General features: G+C 46.3%; 1 protein-coding gene and 1 long non-coding RNA gene across 2 annotated transcripts in view; one reads left to right on the top strand and one right to left on the bottom strand.

Moving 5' to 3' along the window:
* The window catches only part of LOC116354522 (uncharacterized), a 29,243-nt gene that overhangs the window by 499 nt on the left and 6,891 nt on the right, over positions 1-21,853 (top strand). The gene's annotated exons all lie outside the window — the stretch shown is intronic.
* Positions 1-21,853, bottom strand: part of LOC109908485 (potassium voltage-gated channel subfamily KQT member 4) — a 123,616-nt gene that overhangs the window by 97,006 nt on the left and 4,757 nt on the right. The gene's annotated exons all lie outside the window — the stretch shown is intronic.

Here is a 21,853-nt window from a genome sequence, read left to right as displayed (position 1 = left end):
TGGGTTACTCCAGTTCTCCTATTCCCCTGAAATCACTGTTATTCTCAGGGTTACTCCAGTTCTCCCATTCCCCTGAAATCACTGTTATTCTCAGGGTTACTCCAGTTCTCATATTCCCCTGAAATCACTGTTATTCTCAGGGTTACTCCAGTTCTCCTATTCCCCTGAAATCACTGTTATTCTCAGGGTTACTCCAGTTCTCCTATTCCCCTGAAATAACTGTTATGCTCAGGGTTACTCCAGTTCTCCTATTCCCCTGAAATCACTGTTATTCTCTGGGTTATTCCAGTTCTCTTTCTGTTTGGTATTATTACTCAACCCAACCCTTCCTCTATTTCCTCTCCTCTGTCCTCTATTTTTCTGTCTTTCTCACTTCACTTCATCTGTCTTTCTACTTCCCCTCCTGCTTTCTTTCTCAACGTCACCTTTATCCATCACCACCCATCCCTCTTTCTTTCCCAATGCCACCTTTATCCGTCACCACTCATCCCTCTTTCTTTCTCAATGCCACCTTTCTCCGTTACTACTCATCCCTCTTTCTTTCTCAATGCCACCTTTCTCCGTTACCACTCATCCCTCTGTCTTTCTCAACACCACCTTTCTCCGTTACCACTCATCCCTCTGTCTTTCTCAACACCACCTTTCTCCGTTACCACTCATCCCTCTTTCTTTCCCAACGCCACCTTTACCCATCACCACCCATCCCTCTTTCTTTCCCAATGCCACCTTTATCCGTCACCACTCATCCCTCTTTCTTACTCAATGCCACCTTTCTCCGTTACCACTCATCCCTCTTTCTTTCCCAACGCCACCTTTATCCGTCACCACTCATCCCTCTTTCTTTCTCAATGCCACCTTTCTCCGTTACCACTCATCCCTCTTTCTTTCCCAACGCCACCTTTATCCGTCACCACTCATCCCTCTTTCTTTCTCAATGCCACCTTTCTCCGTTACTACTCATCCCTCTTTCTTTCTCAATACCACCTTTCTCCGTTACCACTCATCCCTCTTTCTTTCTCAATGCCACCTTTCTCCGTTACCACTCATCCCTCTTTCTTTCTCAACGCCACCTTTCTCTGTTACCACTCATCCCTCTTTCTTTCTCAATGCCACCTTTTTCCGTTACCACTCATCCCTCTTTCTTTCTCAATGCCACCTTTCTCCATTACCAGTCATCCCTCTTTCTTTCTCCTCTCCTCCTCTACTGTCTCCCCTTTCTCTCTAACTGTATCTCCTTCCTCTGTCTTACCACTCATCCCTCTTTCTTTCCCAACGCCACCTTTATCCGTCACCACTCATCCCTCTTTCTTTCTCAATGCCACCTTTCTCCGTTACTACTCATCCCTCTTTCTTTCTCAATGCCACCTTTCTCCGTTACCACTCATCCCTCTTTCTTTCTCAATGCCACCTTTCTCCGTTACCACTCATCCCTTTCTTTCTCAACGCCACCTTTCTCTGTTACCACTCATCCCTCTTTCTTTCTCAATGCCACCTTTTTCCGTTACCACTCATCCCTCTTTCTTTCTCAATGCCACCTTTCTCCATTACCAGTCATCCCTCTTTCTTTCTCCTCTCCTCCTCTACTGTCTCCCCTTTCTCTCTAACTGTATCTCCTTCCTCTGTCTTGCCCTTTCTTCTTTGTCCCTCCTTTTCCATCCCTCCTTCTCTCCCCCCCCTCTCTCTCTTGCTCCTGCCCTCTCTCTACCTGTTTACCTGACTCTGCAGGTTAGTCCTTGTTAACAGGCTCTATGATGAGGGGAGGCAGGAGAAAACACTGCCTATACCCTATACATTCTTCTCAAAAGTCATGCCATCTGGGACGCACCACGGTCAGCCTTCAGATACTGCAACATCCGCTGCTTCTGTTCACTACCAAGATTATTCTACCCCTCGTGACATTTTTACAGTCAGGGTCTAAGTTTCAAGAAATCTTCAGGAAATACGGCCATTCGTTTTTCTGTGGTACCTATTTTTCCTTTACTGAATTATTTTGAAAGAATCTAATGAAGGATTTCAACCAGTGGAGAATAACGATGTGGTGTGACAAGTACTTCAAGGCAGTGGCTTGTGTCCGAATACCCATACTTGTGACCTAAATAGTAGGCCATTTCAGTATACGAAAAAATATGTTTTAATAGTATGCAACATTTGGAAAATCAAGTATACTTTAAATTCCCGGATGTCATACTCACGTCGGCTTGGACAACAGTCTTGGATTTATGTTCTCACTGAAAAGTGTTTCTTGTGCTCTTGGCCTTCGTCAGAGGGTTTAAACAAAATACTAAAGCATATTTTGATTTCTGAATGTGTCCGAACCGAGAACTCAGGACTTGGATGTGTTATTGATGTAATGATAAGGCCTTTTGAGTTGAACATTTAGAATTTTTTGTTTTGTATTCTAGGCTCCCTATTAGAGGCTGTATCTCACTGCAGTAGACTATATCTCAATGTAGTAGACTGTGGGCTGTAGGCTGTATCTCACTGCAGTAGACTGTATCTCACTGTAGTAGACTGGAGGTTGTATCTTACTATAGTAGACTGGAGGCTGTAGGCTGTATCTCACTGCAGTAGACTGTATCTCACTGCAGTAGACTGTGGGCTGTAGGCTGTATCTCACTGCAGTAGACTGTATCTCACTGCAGTAGACTGTATCTCACTGCAGTAGACTGTGGGCTGTATCTCACTGCAGTAGAATGTATCTCACTGTAGTAGACTGGAGGTTGTATCTTACTATAGTAGACTGGAGGCTGTAGGCTGTATCTCACTGCAGTAGACTGTATCTCACTGCAGTAGACTGTGGGCTGTAGGCTGTATCTCACTGCAGTAGACTGTATCTCACTGTAGTAGACTGGAGGTTGTAGGCGGTATCTCACTGCAGTAGACTGGAGGCTGTATCTTACTATAGTAGACTGGAGGCTGTAGGCGGTATCTCACTGCAGTAGACTGTAGGCTGTATCTCACTGTAGTAGACTGGAGGCTGTATTTCACTGTAGTAGACTGGAGGCTGTATCTCACTGTAGTAGACTGGAGGCTGTAGGCTGTATCTCACTGCAGTAGACTGGAGGTTGTAGGCTGTATCTCACTGTAGTAGACTGGAGGCTGCATCTCACTGTAGTAGACTGAAGGCTGTAGGCTGTATCTCACTATAGTAGACTGTATCTCACTGTAGTAGACTGGAGGCTGTATCTCACTGTAGTAGACTGGAGGCTGTAGGCTGTATCTCACTGCAGTAGACTGTAGGCTGTAGGCTGCATCTCACTGTAGTAGACTGAAGGCTGTAGGCTGTATCTCACTATAGTAGACTGTGGGCTGTAGGCTGAATCTTACTGCAGTAGACTGTATCTCACTGCAGTAGACTGGAGGCTGTATCTCACTGTAGTAGACTGGAGGCTGTAGGCTGTATCTCACTGCAGTAGACTGGAGGTTGTAGGCTGTATCTCACTGTAGTAGACTGGAGGCTGTAGGCTGCATCTCACTGTAGTAGACTGAAGACTGTAGGCTGTATCTCACTATAGTAGACTGTGGGCTGTAGGCTGAATCTTACTGCAGTAGACTGTATCTCACTGCAGTAGACTGGAGGCTGTATCTCACTGTAGTAGACTGAAGGCTGTAGGCTGTATCTCACTGCAGTAGACTGTGGGCTGTATCTCACTGTAGTAGACTGGATGCTGTATCTTCCTGCAGTAGGCTGAAGGCTGTATCTCACTGCAGTAGACTGTGGGCTGTATCTCACTGTAGTAGACTGAAGGCTGTATCTCACTGCAGTAGACTGTAGGCTGTAAGCTGTATCTCACTGCAATAGACTGTGGGCTGTAGTCTGTTTCTTACTGCAGTAGACTGTATCTCACTGTAGTAGACTGTATCCACTGTAGTAGACTGAAGGCTGTATCTCACTGCAGTAGACTGTAGACTGTAAGCTGTATCTCACTGTAGTAGACTGGAGGTTTTAGGCGGTATCTCACTGCAGTAGACTGTATCTCACTGTAGTAGACTGTATCCACTGTAGTAGACTGTATCTCACTGTAGTAGACTGTTTCCACTGTAGTAGACTGTATCTCACTGTAGTAGACTGTCTCCACTGTAGTAGACTGTATCTCACTGTAGTAGACTGTATCTCACTGTAGTAGACTGTATCCACTGTAGTAGACTGTATCTCACTGTAGTAGACTGTATCCACTGTAGTAGACTGTATCTCACTGTAGTAGACTGTATCCACTGTAGTAGACTTTATCTCACTGTAGTAGAATGGAGGTTATAGGCTGTATCTCACTGCAGTAGGCTGGAGGTTGTAGGCTGTATCTCACTGCAGTAGGCTGTAGGCTGCATCTCACTGTAGTAGACTGTATCCACTGTAGTAGACTGTATCTCACTGTAGTAGACTGTATCTCACTGTAGTAGAATGGAGGTTGTAGGCTGTATCGCACTGCAGTAGGCTGGAGGTTGTAGGCTGTATCGCACTGCACTAGGCTGTAGGCTGCATCTCACTGCAGTAGGCTATGTTTTGGCTTTTGTTTCCTGCATTCACATAGGGTAATTTAACTATTACAAACAGCCCATCTATCTTGTACCCTATATTCATTACCATATTGGCCTTGCTTTAGTTTGTAGGGCGCAGTCCATTGTGCTGATACAGTATAGCGGAGATGGGCTACAGATTTCACGCCAACTTGTCACTTCAAATGAACTCCATGGTCTCAGAATCTCTACATTTGAACTTTGAGATGTGAACCTAACCCAGGACACACACTACTGGAGTAGATTGAAGTTGTCCCTAGAGACTGACCTAGGGTCAGTTTTACTTTTACCCCACTAATGGCTGCCATGACTCTCCTGTGAGGATCCTAAGATCCGGTTACAGTGGATCAGCTTTATAGAACTCTCTCCCGCAGAGGGGGGGATTGATGTGGGGATTGTATGACACCTCACGTCGATCGTAAATTGTAATGCAGCAGACTTTTGGTTTATAGGTTGGGTGATTGGAATGCCCAAAACTATATTGTCAAACAATGGACACTATTTCAACATCTGAATGTTGTGAAGGATGAGAGATGGAATGTTGAAAATGTATGTCTATTTTGTGATGTCATTAAAATTGTTATAAAGATGTTGTAATGGAAATGATGTAACTTGAATGTAACTTGAGATTTTAATATCCTGGATAAAATGAATGTTTTTGTGACGAAAAGATTGTGATTTTAGTTCTCTAATGAGATCATTGTAAATGCTGATACCTTGCCTCGTAACCAGCAATGCCCCAGGGAGCTCAGAGAGCGTGTCAGCATGACGTAAACACCCCCTTTTTACCCGAGGGTATAAAGCATTTGAGTTAAGAATTAACATATCAGACTAAAACGGACCACAGCTGCAGCGAGGTCTGTGACCCCCGGAATGCAACACGAGTTTGAAGAAGACAAAATAACATCTTAACAATCAATGCTACGGTTGAGTAGCTATACTGTATCTAAGAAGGTGAATTTAAGTAGGACCATCTGGTTATTCTCTTCAAATCATTGTGCACTTTCATCACCAATCTGGGATCATCGACAAGGCTGATTAGCCATCCTCAGGAGACAAGAAGGACATTGTGACCTCTTGTGGACAATCAGAGACTTACACCAGAGAATGAAGGAGAAGGCCATCTGAAATAAGAAGGTCCAATCGAACCCTCCTCACCAAGCAGAACCCTGTCCACAAAGGCCTGGGCCCAACAGAGATACCAGACGAAGACCCACAACACGTAAATACATGCATTACTTCTTACCCATAAGAGCGACAGTTTGGGGCAGGCTATTAGGGTTATTGCGAGTGTAGTTCCCAAATGTATCCAAGTGTTGCATCGCTTTCTTTCTCTCTCGCTCTCTTTCAATCTCCATCTTGCGTAACAAGTGTCATTTTGTGTTAGTCCGCTAGGGACTTGTTGTTGTCGTATCAAGTTTCCAATAAATAACCTACACCGTGTGTGTGTATCCTGTTATCATTTAGTGTTAGTAAATTAATAATCACATCAATTTGTGTGGTACGGAATGATCAGTGAGACCCGGGTTTGTGCAGATTTACAAAGTCTCCGACGTTCAGAATGAGACTGATATGAGGAAATAATGAATTAGTGACTGTTATGATATCTATAAATTCTTGAATTATTTCGGTAGACAGTAACTCATTAAACAACTTTCCACGTGGTGCCCCAAATTCCTAATTATTTAATTGTTACATGATTAAATAAATTGAGTATCAATTAAACATAAAATAAATAACAGTCAGATTAATGATAGTTAGTTACATCACAACATGGTTAAGGTTACAATTCTGGAAGGGGAAGCTGATCCTAGATCTGTACCTAGGAGAAACTTCACCCCGTAGCCCCACCACTATGACGGGTCAGCCAGTCAGTCAGCCAGCCAGCTAGCCGGCCTGTTGACTTCCACCAGTGTTACCAGTGAGGACAGTGAGGACTGTGAGAACAGTGAGGATAGTGAAGACAGTGAGGACTGTGACGAATGTGAGTGAAGGTGCACTACAGTAGTGCTTAGAAAGCAGGCCCCTTGTCTCCTCTCCAGCGGTGTAAAGAACGCTAGGACGGTAAAAATAAACCCATAGCTTTACATTGGCATTACCTTTAAAATGTGTGTTTCTAATGGTGGCCTTGGCAACATGTCAGCCATGATCAATGGCAGATATACAGAACCTATACAACCTAGTAGGAAAGCAATATACAGTGGGGCAAAAAAGTATTTAGTCAGCCACCAATTGTGCAAATTCTCCCACTTAAAAGATGAGAGAGGCCTGTAATTTTCATCATAGGTACACTTCAACTATGACAGACAAAATGAGAAAAAAATCCTGAAAATCACATTGTAGGATTTTTTAGGAATTTATTTGCAAATTATGGTGGAAAATAAGTATTTGGTCACCATTCAAACAAGCAAGATTTCTGGCTCTCACAGACCTGTAACTTCTTCTTTAAGAGGCTCCTCTGTCCTCCACTCGTTACCTGTATTAATGGCACCTGTTTGAACTTGTTATCAGTATAAAAGACACCTGCCCACAACCTCAAACAGTCACACTCCAAACTCCACTATTGCCAAGACCAAAGAGCTGTCAAAGGACACCAGAAACAAAATTGTAGACCTGCACCAGGCTGGGAAGACTGAATATGCAATAGGTAAGCAGCTTGGTTTGAAGAAATCAACTGTGGGAGCAATTATTAGGAAATGGAAGACATACAAGACCACTGATAATCTCCCTCGATCTGGGGCTGCACGCAAGATCTCACCCCGTGGGGTCAAAATGATCACAAGAACAGTGAGCAAAAATCCCAGAACCACACGGAAGGACCTAGTGAATGACCTGCAGAGAGCTGGGACCAAAGTAACAAAGCCTACCATCAGTAACACACTACGCCGCCAGGGACTCAAATCCTGCAGTGCCAGACGTGTCCCCCTGCTTAAGCCAGTACATGTCCAGGCCCGTCTGAAGTTTGCTAGAGAGCATTTGGATGATCCAGAAGAAGATTGGGAGAATGTCATATGGTCAGATGAAACCAAAATATAACTTTTTGGTAAAAACTCAACTCGTCGTGTTTGGAGGACAAAGAATGCTGAGTTGAATCCAAAGAACACCATACCTACTGTGAAGCATGAGGGTGGAAACATCATGCTTTGGGGCTGTTTTTCTGCAAAGGGACCAGGACGACTGATCTGTGTAAAAGAAAGAATGAATGGGGCCATGTATCGTGAGATTTTGAGTGAAAACCTCCTTCCATCAGCAAGGGCATTGAAGATGAAACATGGCTGGGTCTTTCAGCATGACAATGATCCCAAACACACCGCTCGGGCAACGAAGGAGTGGCTTCGTAAGAAGCATTTCAAGGTCCTGAAGTGGCCTAGCCAGTCTCCAGATCTTAACCCCGTAGAAAATCTTTGGAGAGAGTTGCCCAGCAACAGCCCCAAAACTGCTCTAGAGGAGATCTGCATGGAGGAATGGGCCAAAATACCAGCAACAGTGTGTGAAAAACTTGCGAAGACTTACAGAAAACGTTTGTCATTGCCAACAAAGGGTATATAACAAAGTATTGAGATAAACTTTTGTTATTGACCAAATACTTATTTTCCATCATAATTTGCAAATAAATTCATTAAAAATCCTACAATGTAATTTTCTGGATTTTTTTTCCCTCATTTTGTCTGTCATAGTTGAAGTGTACCTATGATGAAAATTACAGGCCTCTCTCATATTTTTAAGTGGGAGAACTTGCACAATTGGTGGCTGACTAAATACTTTTTTGCCCCACTGTATATTTCATATGTATAATATGTCATAGGGCTGATCTTTAGATTAGATTAAAGGCCTCAGTATTCAGTGTGTGGCTAATAGTTCTCTCTCTATCACATCAACTTGTGTAAATCCATTGTGTAATTGGTTAGGAGGGCAGATCATTAGAACTAACCAGATCACAGGCCACTAATTTTGTCTGTCAGAGTTGAAGTGTACCTATGATGAAAATTACAGGCCTCTCTCATCTTTTTAAGTGGGAGAACTTGCACAATTGGTGGCTGACTAAATATTTTTTTGCACCACTGTAACTCAACATTAACCATTCACTCTAGTCTAAATGGTGAGTAAATGTAAGTTCTAGATGGTAAACTGTGTTCTAGTCCTGACAGTGACAGGACAGTGAAACTGTACCTACAGTGCATTTGGAAAGTATTCAGACCCCCTTCACTTTTTCCATATTTTGTATGTTACAGCCTTATTCCAAAATTTATTAAATTGTTTTTTCCCCCCTCATCTACACACAATACTCCATAACGACAAAGCAAAAACAGGTTTTAAGAAACATTAGCAAATTTATAAAAACTGAAATATGACATTTACATAAGTATTCAGACCCTTTACTCAGTGCTTTGTTGACGCACCTTTGGCAGTGATTACAGTCTTACAGTCAATCTTGTTTGTCATGGTCTGAGAGTCCTTTAGGTGCCTTTTGGCAAACTCCAAGTGGGATGTTGTGCCTTTTACTGAGGAGTGGCTTCCATCTGTCCACTCTACCATAAAGGCCTGATTGGTGGAGTGCTGCAGAGATGGTTGTTCTTCTGGAAGGTTCTCCCATCTCCACAGAGGAACTCTGGAGCTCTGTCAGAGTGACCATTGGGTACTTGTTCACTTCCCTGACCAATGCCCTTCTCCCCCGATTGCTCAGTTTGGCCGGACGGCCATCTCGAGGAAGTTTTTGGTGGTACCAAATTCTTCCATTTAAGAATGATGGAGGCCACTGTGTTCATGGGGACCTTCAATGCTGCAGACATGTTTTGGTTCTCTTCCCAAGATCTGTGCCTCGACACAATCCTGTCTCGAAGCTCTACGGACAATTCCTTTGACCTCAAAGCTTGGTTTTTGCTCTGACATGCACTGTCAACTGTGGAACCTTATATAGACAAGTGTGGGCCTTTCCAAAACATGTCCAATCAATTGAATTTACCACAGGTGGACTCCAACCAAGTTGTAGAAACATCTCAAGGAGGATCAATGGAAACAGGATGCACCTGAGCACAATTCCGAGTCTCATAGCAAATGTAAATTAGATATTTTTGTTTTTTATTTGTAATACATTTGCAAAACTTTCTAAAAACCTGTTCTCGCTTTCTCATTAAGGCTTGTAGATTGATGAGGAAAAACGTTAAGTTAATACATTTTAGAATAAGGCTGTAACGTAACACATTATTTAAAAAGGGAAGGTACCTAGGGTCATCTGTCAGTTTCATTGATTGCTGCTAAATAAATCCCTGTCACCATGGTTTGGTTTGCCCTTGACGTGACCTGCTGTAGATATTTCAGGGTGCTCCAAGTAATAGATTATGTTCTGCACGTTACATGGTTGAATTCCTATGCCCCAGGTGTGTGTGTGTGTTTTCAAGGATGCAGGCACGGTGGTGTGTGTCATCATAAGATACGTGCAAAAGAATAAGTGAAAAGGCACACCACACACACACACACTCTGCACAGGTGTTTCCTCTACCGCTCGACATGCTCTTGTCTCCCTGTTGTCATCACCTCAACCACCACTGCACTCGTTGACATAGTGCCAGACTAACCTAACATAATATAGTGACACTCTGCCTCTACGGACCCAGGGAACCCCATGTTCTCGTTCCTGGGAAGTCCCAGGTTCAAGGACCCTCTCTCCATCTCTTACATTGTCCCTCTCCCTCTCTCTGGTTACCCGTCAGCAGCATGGTGGAAGGCCCGGCAGCTTAAATATTGTTGAGACCATTTTCATTTATAACAGCAGCTTCTATAAACATGTGGGGAACCCTCACCATGGAGACGGGACTAAAACAAATTCATAATAAGGGCCAGTATTTATAAGGCCTGACTGCACTAAGCGGGAGCTTTTTCTCTCCCTGTGTGTGTGTGTGTGTGTGTGTGTGTGTGTGTGTGTGTGTGTGTGTGTGTGTGTGTGTGTGTGTGTGTGTGTGTGTGTGTGTGTGTGTACACATTTTACTATACTTGTGAGTACCAGAAGTCCTCACAAGTGAAAACATTTTGCCGGTCCTCACTTGTAAAATGGCTTAGGTTTAAGGTTAGGGGTTATTGGGGTTATTGGTTAGGTTTAGGGTAAGGTTTACAAGTTGGGATTGGGTTTAGGGTAGGGGTTTTGGTTAAGGTTAGGTTTAGGGTTAAGGAAAATAGGATTTTGAATGGAATCAATTGAGTTGCTATATAAAGCAGGCAGAATGGCATCCAGGCATTCAGTTACTGTTCGATTGAACGTTAGAATTGGCAAAACGGGTGGCCTAAGTAACTTTGAGTGTAGTATGATCGTCGGTGCCAGGCGCACCAGTTCCAGTACCTCAGACAGGGCTGGCCTCCTGGGCTTTTCACGCACGACAGTGTCTAGGATTTACTGAGGATGGTGCAACAAACACAAAACATCCAGTCAGCAACAGTCCTGTGGGCGAAAACAGCTTGTTGATGACAGGTCGAAGGAGAATAGCAAGAATCGTGCAAGTTAACAGGCGGGCCACAAAGAGGCAAAAAACAGCGGCGTACAGAACCACATCTCGGTAGGCACAGCTCGTCAGTCCTTGTCACGGATGGGCTGTTGCCGTAGACGACCACACCGGGTTCCACTCCTCTCAGCTAAATCCAAGGAGAAGAGGCTCCAGTGGGAGTGGAAAAATGTTGCCTGTTCAGATGAATCCACGTTCCTGTTGCGTCATGCTGATGACAAAGGCAGGGGTTCGTATAAGCAGCATGAGTTCATGGCCCCATCCTAGTACGGACGGGTGGCGATGGTGTAATGGTGTGGGGAATGTTTTCCTGGCATACATTAGGTTAAAATGATCACCTTGGATTAGCTAACACAACGTGCCATTGGAACACAGGAGTGATGTTTGCTGATAATGGCCCTATGTAGATATTCCATAAAAAATCTTCCGTTTCCAGCTACAATAGTCATTTACAACATTAACAATGTCGAAACTGTATTTCTGCTCAATTTGATGTTATTTTAATGGACAAAAAACGTGCTTTTCTTTCAAAACCAAGGACATTTCTAATTGACCACAAACTTTTGAACGGTAGTGTTTCTGGTCCTCTCCAAACTCATGGGGACAGTAGAGGGGGTTTTTCCTTTCTCTATCCCAGACCACTCTGTCATTGGCCTATCCTGTCCTGGCTTTTCCTTTCTCTATCCCAGACCCCTCTCTCATTGGCCTATCCTGTCCTGGCTTTTCCTTTCTCTATCCCAGACCCCTCTGTCATTGGCCAGTCCTGTCCTGTCCTGGCTTTTCCTTTCTCTATCCCAAACCCCTCTGTCATTGGCCTATCCAGTCCTGTCCTGGCTTTTCCTTTCTCTATCCGAGGCCCCTCTGTCATTGGCCTGTCCAATCCTGTCCTGGCTTTTCCTTTCTCTATCCCAGAACCCTTTGTCATTGGCCTGTCTTGTCCTGTCCTGGCTTTTCCTTTCTCTATCCGAGGCCCCTCTGTCATTGGCCTATCCAATCCTGTCCTGGCTTTTCCTTTCTCTATCCGAGGCCCCTCTGTCATTGGCCTATCCAATCCTGTCCTGGCTTTTCCTTTCTCTATCCCAGACCCCTCTGTCATTGGCCTATCCAATCCTGTCCTGGCTTTTCCTTTCTCTATCCGAGGCCCCTCTGTCATTGGCCTATCCAATCCAATCCTGTCCTGGCTTTTCCTTTCTCTATCCGAGGCCCCTCTGTCATTGACCTATCCAATCCTGTCCTGGCTTTTCCTTTCTCTATCCGAGGCCTCTCTGTCATTGGCCTATCCAATCCAATCCTGTCCTGGCTTTTCCTTTCTCTATCCCAGACCCCTCTGTCATTGGCCTGTCCGGTCCTGTCCTGGCTTTTCCTTTCTCTATCCCAGACCCCTCTGTCATTGGCCTGTCCGGTCCTGTCCTGGCTTTTCCTTTCTCTATCCGAGGCCCCTCTGTCATTGGCCTGTCTTGTCCTGTCCTGGCTTTTCCAATCTCTATCCGAGGCCCCTCTGTCATTGGCCTGTCCGGTCCTGTCCTGGCTTTTCCTTTCTCTATCCCAGACCCCTCTGTCATTGGCCTGTCTTGTCCTGTCCTGGCTTTTCCAATCTCTATCCGAGGCCCCTCTGTCATTGGCCTGTCCGGTCCTGTCCTGGCTTTTCCTTTCTCTATCCGAGGCCCCTCTGTCATTGGCCTGTCCGGTCCTGTCCTGGCTTTTCCTTTCTCTATCCGAGGCCCCTCTGTCATTGGCCGGTCTTGTCCTGTCCTGGCTTTTCCTTGCTGTATCCCAGACCCCTCTGTCATTGGCCTGGCCTTGCCTTTCCTTACTGTGAAAGCAGCTCCAGCTCGTGTGATTGAAAGGCTTAATACACCCAAAATAAACCTCTGGCTCTGGCAAGACCTTCACACCCAAACCCTGCAGTATTCCTGGCCTGGCTGGCTAGAATAACATTACATACACACAGATTACAAGCGATTATGGGGTGTCAACATCCAGACCGATCATGTTACACTGCAGGACCACAATGTAATGAGGCCCGGGATGTTGATTCTCTGGTTTCTGGTCTAACCCAGGGTTAGGGCTCTAATGTGATAGTCAAATGTGATATGCATGTATTATGTTTTATATGTTACTGTTTTCACAGCTAAAAGATTTTCCCAGACAAGTATTCAGAGAGGAAGTTAACATTGAGATGGTGAGATTGAGGGGCTGATAGTGATACTGATATTGCTGCTTTATTCATTTGAATGATAAAGAACAACAACAACATGATTGTCAAGCTGCAGCCTTGACCCATGACCAGACGAGGTGAGGTAAACAACAAGCCTCTCTCCACCACATACACACACCACTGGCCCCCTAGGCCTGGTCTGGTTTAGCCTGGTGTATTTGTATTTCTACTTATTGAGGATCCCCATTCATTCCTGCCAAGGCCACAGCTTCTCTTCCTGGGGTCCAGCAACATTAAGGCAGTTACACCAATTGAGCAGCGTTTCCAATGTTTCCCTTGACCTTAATGACAGCTTTACACACTCTTGGCATTCTCTCAACCAGCTTCACCTGGAATGCTTTTCCAACAGTCTTGAAGGAGTTCCCACATATGCTGAGCACTTGTTGGCTGTTTTTCCTTCCCTCTGCGTTCCAACTCATCCCAAACCATCTCAACTGGGTTGAGGTCGGGTGATTGTGGAGGTCATGTGATGCAGCACTCCATCGCTCTCCTTGTCATGTAATATTCAAAATATTCCATGACATTACATTTCATAACACTTTTTACCACACATTGTGTTCCCTCAGGCCACTACTCTACTACCACATATCTACTATACAAAATACATGTGAACGTGTGTGTAGAGTGCATATCTTATCATGTGTATGAACGTGAGCCCTGAGTTCTGAAGGTGTAGATGAATCTGTTATTACTGGGGGAGACCCAACCCCTACAGGACCGGCTGGGACAGAAATCTTGTTCCCATGGGCATCAATTCTGCCCTGAAAGTGGAAATGAATCCAGCATCTTCCCCTCATCTCCCCGCTTCACCTCACCACATCCCCCTCAGAATCCTGCTACTATCTCCCTCTCCGTCTCACACCCCCCTCAGAATCCTGCTGCTATCTCCCTCTCTGTCTCACCACACCCCCCTCAGAATCCTGTTGCTATCTCCCTCTCCGTTTCACCACACCCCCCTCAGAATCTTGTTGCTATCTCCCTCTCTGTCTCACCACACCCCCCTCAGAATTATGTTGCTATCTCCCTCTCCGTTTCAACCCCCCCCCCCCAGAATCCTGTTGCTATCTCCCTCTCTGTTTCACCACACCCTCCTCAGAATCCTGTTGCTATCTCCCTCTCTGTTTCACCACACCCTCCTCAGAATCCTGTTGCTATCTCCCTCTCCGTTTCACCACACCCCCTCAGAATCCTGTTGCTATCTCCCTCTCCGTTTCACCCCCCCCCCTCAGAATCCTGTTGCTATCTCCCCCTCTGTCTCACCACACCCCCCTCAGAATCCTGTTGCTATCTCGCCCTCCGTTTCACCACACCCCCCTCAGAATCCTTCTGCTATCACCCTCTCCGTCTCACCACACCCCCCTCAGAATCCTTCTGCTATCTCCCTCTCCGTCTCACTACACCCCCCTCATAATCCTGCTGCTATCTCCCTCTCCGTCTCACCACACCCCCCTCATAATCCTGCTGCTATCTCCCTCTCCGTCTCACCACACCCCCCTCAGAATCCTGCTGCTATCTCCCTCTCCGTCTCACCACGCCCCTCTCAGAATCCTGCTGCTATCTCCCTCTCCGTCTCACCACACCCCTCTCAGAATCCTGCTGCTATCTCCCTCTCTCGCTATACGTGTCGCACTTTTCTCTTTCTGCAATTATTTCTGTTTATCGAGCTATATCTTTTTCTCTCCCTCTCCGTCTCACATTCCCTCTGCCTCACATTCTCTCCCTCTCACATCATCTCCCTCTTCGTCTCCACCTTTAGTCTTACATCATCTCCCTCTCTGTCTCACATCATCTCCCTCTCCGTCTCACATCATCTCCCTCTCTGTTGCTCCTTCTTAGTCTCACATCATCTCCTTCTCCGTCCCTCCCTCTTCATCTCACGTCATCTCCCTCTTTGTCTCCACCTTTAGTCTCACATTATCTCCCTACAATTTTTTCGAACTCTTCTTCTATCTCCCGTTATCTCACATTCTTACAAAAATTACTCAACTTTCCTTCACCCTCTATTTTCACTAAAGCTTGTACACGTGACATTAAAACTTGAAATGATGTCAACCAATCAGTCTCTCTCTACCTCCTCCCTGTCTCTGTCCTCCCCCTTTCTACCTCCTCCCTGTCTCTACCTCCTCCCTCTCTCTACCTCCTCCCTGTCTCTACCTCCTCCCTGTCTCTACCTCCTCCCTCTCTCTACCTCCTCCCTCTCTCTACCTCCTCCCTCTCTCTACCTCCTCCCTGTCTCTACCTCCCTCCTGTCTCTACCTCCCTCCTGTCTCTACCTCCTCCCTCTCCGACAAGGGGCTTTGACAGTTGCCGCACCTCGAAAGAGGTGTCAAGCACCTGACAGAAACCCATGGCTGGACAAACATGGGCCAGATGCAGGCAGGGAGAGGGGGACAAATGGGAAGAGGGGGTAGAGGGTAGAGTAGAGAGGCAGAGAGAGGGCAACAAAAAAATGCAAAAAGTGATACACTTCGGGAGAGAGAGCAAGAGAGAAACCAGAAGCCCAGAAGTCAAGCCCACAGAACCCCCCCCCGACAAACCAGACCTAATCCCAAAGAATCACATCACCTGCGACCAGTTCGGATTCAATCCAGTTACACTCACCCTAATCTCGTTAGCCACTCAATTACATAGTTAGTGTTTCCTTCACATGAGTGGTGCGTAAAAATAACAAGATGTGCTCCTTTATCAAAGGAGTAGTGTGCAGAGCTGCTGGAACTGCTGCTGTCTCCCAGACTTCGTCCCAAATGGCACCCTATTCCCTATGTAGTAGGGAAGTAGTAGGCCCAGTCTGCACAGCAGGGCCTAATGAAGACACCCAGGGGTTGAGAGAGAGAGAGAGAGAGAGAGAGAGAGAGAGAGAGAGAGAGAGAGAGAGAGAGAGAGAGAGAGAGAGAGAGAGAGAGAGAGAGAGAGAGAGAGAGAGAGAGAGAGAGAGAGAGAGGTTTGTTCCTCTCAGAGGGGGACGTTTAAAAATACAAGATGAGTCTTTATCTGAGGTACTGTGACCTTGGATCAGTGTGTCTCTTTTGGGGGTAGTGTGTGTGTGTGTGATGGTTCATTGCTATTGTACGTCCTGTAGTAATTCTCCCTTTAGGTTCAAAACATCCTTTCATTGTTAATGCCTCCTTTCCTCAATTCACCTCTCTGACAGAGACACACAGTGGGTAAAGGGAGAAGAAATAACAAGCAAATCAAGACATGGTGGAGAGGGAGAGAGAGAGATGAGAGAGAAGAGAGAGATAGAGAAAGAGAGAGGGGGGGGTCAATTAAACAAGGTGATTGAGTTAATGAGAGATGATGTTCCCATATAGCAGGGACAGAGGGTAGGTTGGACCGAGGGTGGGAGAAAGAGAGGGATGGTGGCAGAGGAAGAGAGAAAACACATCCATAGAGGATCCTTAATGGAGCAGAATTTACACCACCGACTGAGGTGAACTGATAAAAGCCGAGTAATGAACAACAAGCAGCTAATCTGCAGTCAGGAGCAGTCAGGAGCAGGTTAAAATCCTCAAAGTGCTGTGTGGCGTTTCTCCCTTCTCCTTCAGCCGCTTTATGGGTAACCTCCCAAATGGAACCCTATTCCCTATATAGTGCAATACTTTTGACCAGGGTCCATTCAGCTACCATGTGGCTCTGGTCAAAAGTAGTGCACTCTGTAGGGAATAGGGTGCCATTTGGTACGCCTCCTCCTTAGTCATCAATAAACACATTCATATGCTGACGGGGGCGGCAAGCAAACATGGAAACATAAAAAGCTCCTTGCTGACATAAGTTAGTCGCCTTAATAATTAAAACACAGCCACAAACGTCACACTGTGATTTTTTGAAGGGGAGTTTAAGTGGGTTTTCTGACATGTGGTTAAAAAACGGGCAGCGTGTCACGTCTACTCCCGCTCAACCCTCTTTGGCGCTCGTTGGGGCCAGTTTACTTATTATTACACACACATGGCACTATCATTACGCACACCTGGCACTATCGTTACACACACCTGGCACTATCGTTACGCACGCCTTGCACTATCGTTACGCACACCTGGCAATATTGTTACACACACCTGGCACTATCGTTACACACGCCTGGCACTATCGTTACGCACACCTGGCACTATCGTTACACACACCTGGCACTATCGTTACGCACACCTGGCACTATCGTTACACACACCTGGCACTATCGTTACGCACACCTGGCACTATCGTTACGCACACCTGGCACTATCGTTACGCACACCTGGCACTATCGTTACACACACCTGGCACTATCGTTACGCACGCCTTGCACTATCGTTACGCACACCTGGCAATATTGTTACACACACCTGGCACTATCGTTACACACGCCTGGCACTATCGTTACGCACACCTGGCACTATCGTTACACACACCTGGCACTATCGTTACACACACCTGGCACTATCGTTACACACACCTGGCACTATCGTTACGCACACCTGGCACTATCGTTACACACACCTGGCACTATCGTTACGCACACCTGGCACTATCGTTACGCACACCTGGCACTATCGTTACGCACACCTGGCACTATCGTTACACACATCTGGCACTATCGTTACACACGCCTGGCACTATCGTTACACACATCTGGCACTATCGTTACACACGTCTGGCACTATCGTTACACACACCTGGCACTATCGTTACGCACACCTGGCACTATCTTTACACCCGCCTGGCACTATCGCTACACACACATGGCACTATCATTACACACACCTGGCACTATCGTTACGCACGCCTGGCACTATCGTTACGCACGCCTGGCACTATCGTTACGCACGCCTGGCACTATCGTTACATACACATGGCACTATCATTACACACGCCTGGCACTATCGTTACGCACACCTGGCACTATCATTACGCACACCTGGAACTATCGTTACACACACCTGGCACTATCGTTACACACGCCTGGCACTATCATTACACACACATGGCACTATCGTTACACACACATGGCACTATCGTTACACACACATGGCACTATCGTTACACACACCTGGCACTATCATTACACACACATGGCACTATCATTACACACACATGGCACTATCATTGCACACACATGGTACTATCATTACACACACATGGCACTATCGTTACGCACACCTGGCACTATCATTACGCACACCTGGCACTATCGTTACACACGCCTGGCACTATCATTTCACACACCTGGCACTATCATTACACACACATGGCACTATCGTTACACACGCCTGGCACTATCGTTACACACCCATGGCACTATCATTACACACACATGGCACTATCATTACGCACACCTGGCACTATCGTTACACACACCTGGCACTATCGTTACACAAGCCTATCACTTCTATGATCACCTCTCCTATATATGTCACTCCCTTTGGTTCTTCCCCAGACAGTGTTAGTTATGTTTCTCATGTCCAGATGCTACTCTTGTTTTGTATTGGTCCATGGTTTTTGTATTATGAAATTCACCCCCTGTACTTGCTTCCTGACTCCCAGCGTCTGCATTACACAGCGTTAATTGTTGTTACCAAAGTACTGCTGACACACTTAATGGACAGGTTAGGTGGCCAGTGAGTTAGACACTCAGACCGTCCAACCAAACCGAGCCCAGACAGGTGGGGAGACAGAGAGGGAGAAAGCCCCAAGATCAGCATGTTTGTGTGGGTTAAGAGCACTTGGCTTATTTACAATGCTTAAAGTGGACTGAAATATGTGCCACGATTTATTTTGAGTGCCAGTACTGGTGTGTTCAGGCCCAAATTAAGGGCCTGAACACATACAAATAAGCATGACTTATTTATAAATGAGCTGGTCACCTTAATTCACAACTGTAGTTCAGACACTATGTTGACTTTCACATATATCAGAACCTGCAAGCAGATATGTTATCTAATATTTTATTTGAATGTTTTGGTAAAATACTTGTTCTAGTAGCAGTCATGATTGGCTATTGAGAAGTGACAGAGGCCCTGTGCTCATCCTCAGCTCCAGTTCAGAGTCAAGAGCTAATGGACGGAGCAGTCCCATCATGGAGAGATCGAAGACACAGAGCGGGACAGAGAGAGAGAGATACAGACAGAAACAGAGACTGGGAAAGAGAAAAGGTCTATATTCCCATTGGACTCATGATCGCTGTGTAATTTCTTTAAAAGCACAAACAATGCATTATTAAAAGGCAGCAACAGCACAGCAAGCACTAAAGTATTCTCTTATACATGCAAATCCTGTGTGTACGTGTGTATCCCTGGCAATTCACAAAACTCGATGACTAGATGTGTCTGACTATGGTTGTTTTCTGTATGGTTAATTTGAGAGAACATTTGTACAAATCATCAGAAGTGAAGCTACTCCGAGGGAGAGACAACGAACACACAACCATGACGGAAGAACCATGACGGTAAGCCCTCAGTTTGCCTTGACCTCAGCTGGCTCATGTCATTGGTTACCTCATAAAACCTGTTGTCTGTCTCTCTGATCTCAATTAGGCCTCCATTCACCATCTCTGGGCCTGTATTTGTAAAGCGTCTTAGAGGATGGCTGATCTAGAATCAGTTTTGCATTTATCCTATGGGTACAGCCGAGGAACCCTTTTGGAACCCTTTTTTTCTAAGAGTGTAGATCAACCATCCTACTTTGAGAAGCTTTGTGAATATGGGCCCAGGATTCTCAAACGTTTAACTAAGACCGATACACACACCATCATCAACTCCTTTGACTGCTCCTGGTCCATCTCTACTCTACTCTCCCTTCTGTTCTGATGCTCCTGGTCCATCTCTACCCTCCCTTCTGTCCTGATGCTCCTGGTCCATCTCTACTCTCCCTTCTGTTCTGATGCTCCTGGTCCATCTCTACTCTCCCTTCTGTTCTGATGATTCAGGCCCATCTCTACTCTCCCTTCTGTTCTGATACTCCTGGTCCATCTCTACACTCCCTTCTGTTCTGATGCTCCTGGTCCATCTCTACTCTCCCTTCTGTTCTGATGCTCCTGGTCCATCTCTACTCTCCCTTTTGTTCTGATGCTCCTGGTCCATCTCTACTCTCCCTTCTGTTCTGATGCTCCTGGTCCATCTCTACTCTCCCTTCTGTTCTGATGCTCCTGGTCCATCTCTACACTCCCTTATGTTCTGTTGCTCCTGGTCCATCTCTACTCTCCCTTCTGTTCTGATGCTCCTGGTCCATCTCTACACTCCCTTATGTTCTGTTGCTCCTGGACCATCTCTACTCTCCCTTCTGTTCTGATGCTCCTGGTCCATCTCTACTCTCCCTTCTGTTCTGATGCTCCTGGTCCATCTCTACTCTCCCTTCTGTTCTGATGCTCCTGGGCCATCTCTATTCTCCCTTCTGTTCTGATGCTCCTGGTCCATCTCTACTATCCCTTCTGTTCTGATGCTCATGGTCCATCTCTACTCTCCCTTCTGTTATGATGCTCCTGGTCCATCTCTACTCTCCCTTCTGATGATCCAGGCCCATCTCTACTCTCCCTTCTGTTCTGATGCTCCTGGGCCATCTCTACTCTCCCTTCTGTTCTGATGCTCCTGGTCCATCTCTACACTCCCTTCTGTTCTGATGCTCCTGGTCCATCTCTACTCTCCCTTCTGTTCTGATGCTCCTGGTCCATCTCTACTCTCCCTTCTGTTCTGATGCTCCTGGTCCATCTCTACTCTCCCATCTGTTCTGATGCTCCTGGTCCATCTCTACTCTCCCTTCTGTTCTGATGCTCCTGGTCCATCTCTACTCTCCCTTCTGTTCTGATGCTCCTGGTCCATCTCTACTCTCCCTTCTGTTCTGATGCTCCTGGTCCATCTCTACACTCCCTTCTGTTCTGATGCTCCTGGTCCATCTCTACTCTCCCTTCTGTTCTGATGCTCCTGGTCCATCTCTACTCTCCCTTCTGTTCTGATGCTCCTGGTCCATCTCTACTCTCCCTTCTGTTCTGATGCTCCTGGGCCATCTCTACTCTCCCTTCTGTTCTGATGCTCCTGGGCCATCTCTACTCTCCCTTCTGTTCTGATGCTCCTGGTCCATCTCTACTCTCCCTTCTGTTCCTTTAGCACAAAGACATCAATAATAGATGACTGGTGTATTTTCACCCTCCACCCTCCATGGAGTTAATCAATCACTCCCTCTGGTCAGTCCGGTCTCTGGCTCGCCTGCTTTTCCCGTCCCACACCGGACGGGAACATTGTGCTCATTGGTCTATGAGTGACCACCCCCCACCCGCCTCTCTGAGCCCCTAGCTAAAAAGATCAAGATATTGTTGCCTAACAGCTCCGGTCTGGGCCGTGGACTGGCATTCGCTTGGCACCGACTGGTACATACAGTCCAGTCCGACCGCCAACAATAGAGCCACCCGCTTTTAGACTGTGGTCTGCGTCCCAAACGCCACCTTCATCCCTATTTAGGGCACTTATTTGCCCTCTACGGGGCCCTCTACGGTGCCCTCTACGGGGAATAGGGTGCCTTTTGGGACACAAACAGAGTCCCCTGACCCTGCTGGTCCCCCTGTAGGAGGGCTGAGCTACAGGGACGAGACCATGTGAAACAACTATATGTGGCACGGGTGGCGGGTGGGAATGGGTGAGGGGTCAAAGGTCAGGTGGAACGT

The sequence above is a fragment of the Oncorhynchus kisutch genome, linkage group LG17 (genome assembly GCF_002021735.2).
Source record: "Oncorhynchus kisutch isolate 150728-3 linkage group LG17, Okis_V2, whole genome shotgun sequence".
Lineage (NCBI taxonomy): Eukaryota > Metazoa > Chordata > Actinopteri > Salmoniformes > Salmonidae > Oncorhynchus > Oncorhynchus kisutch.
The sequence above is the reverse complement of the archived record's forward strand: the minus strand, read 5'-3'. Positions and strand labels throughout refer to the sequence as shown.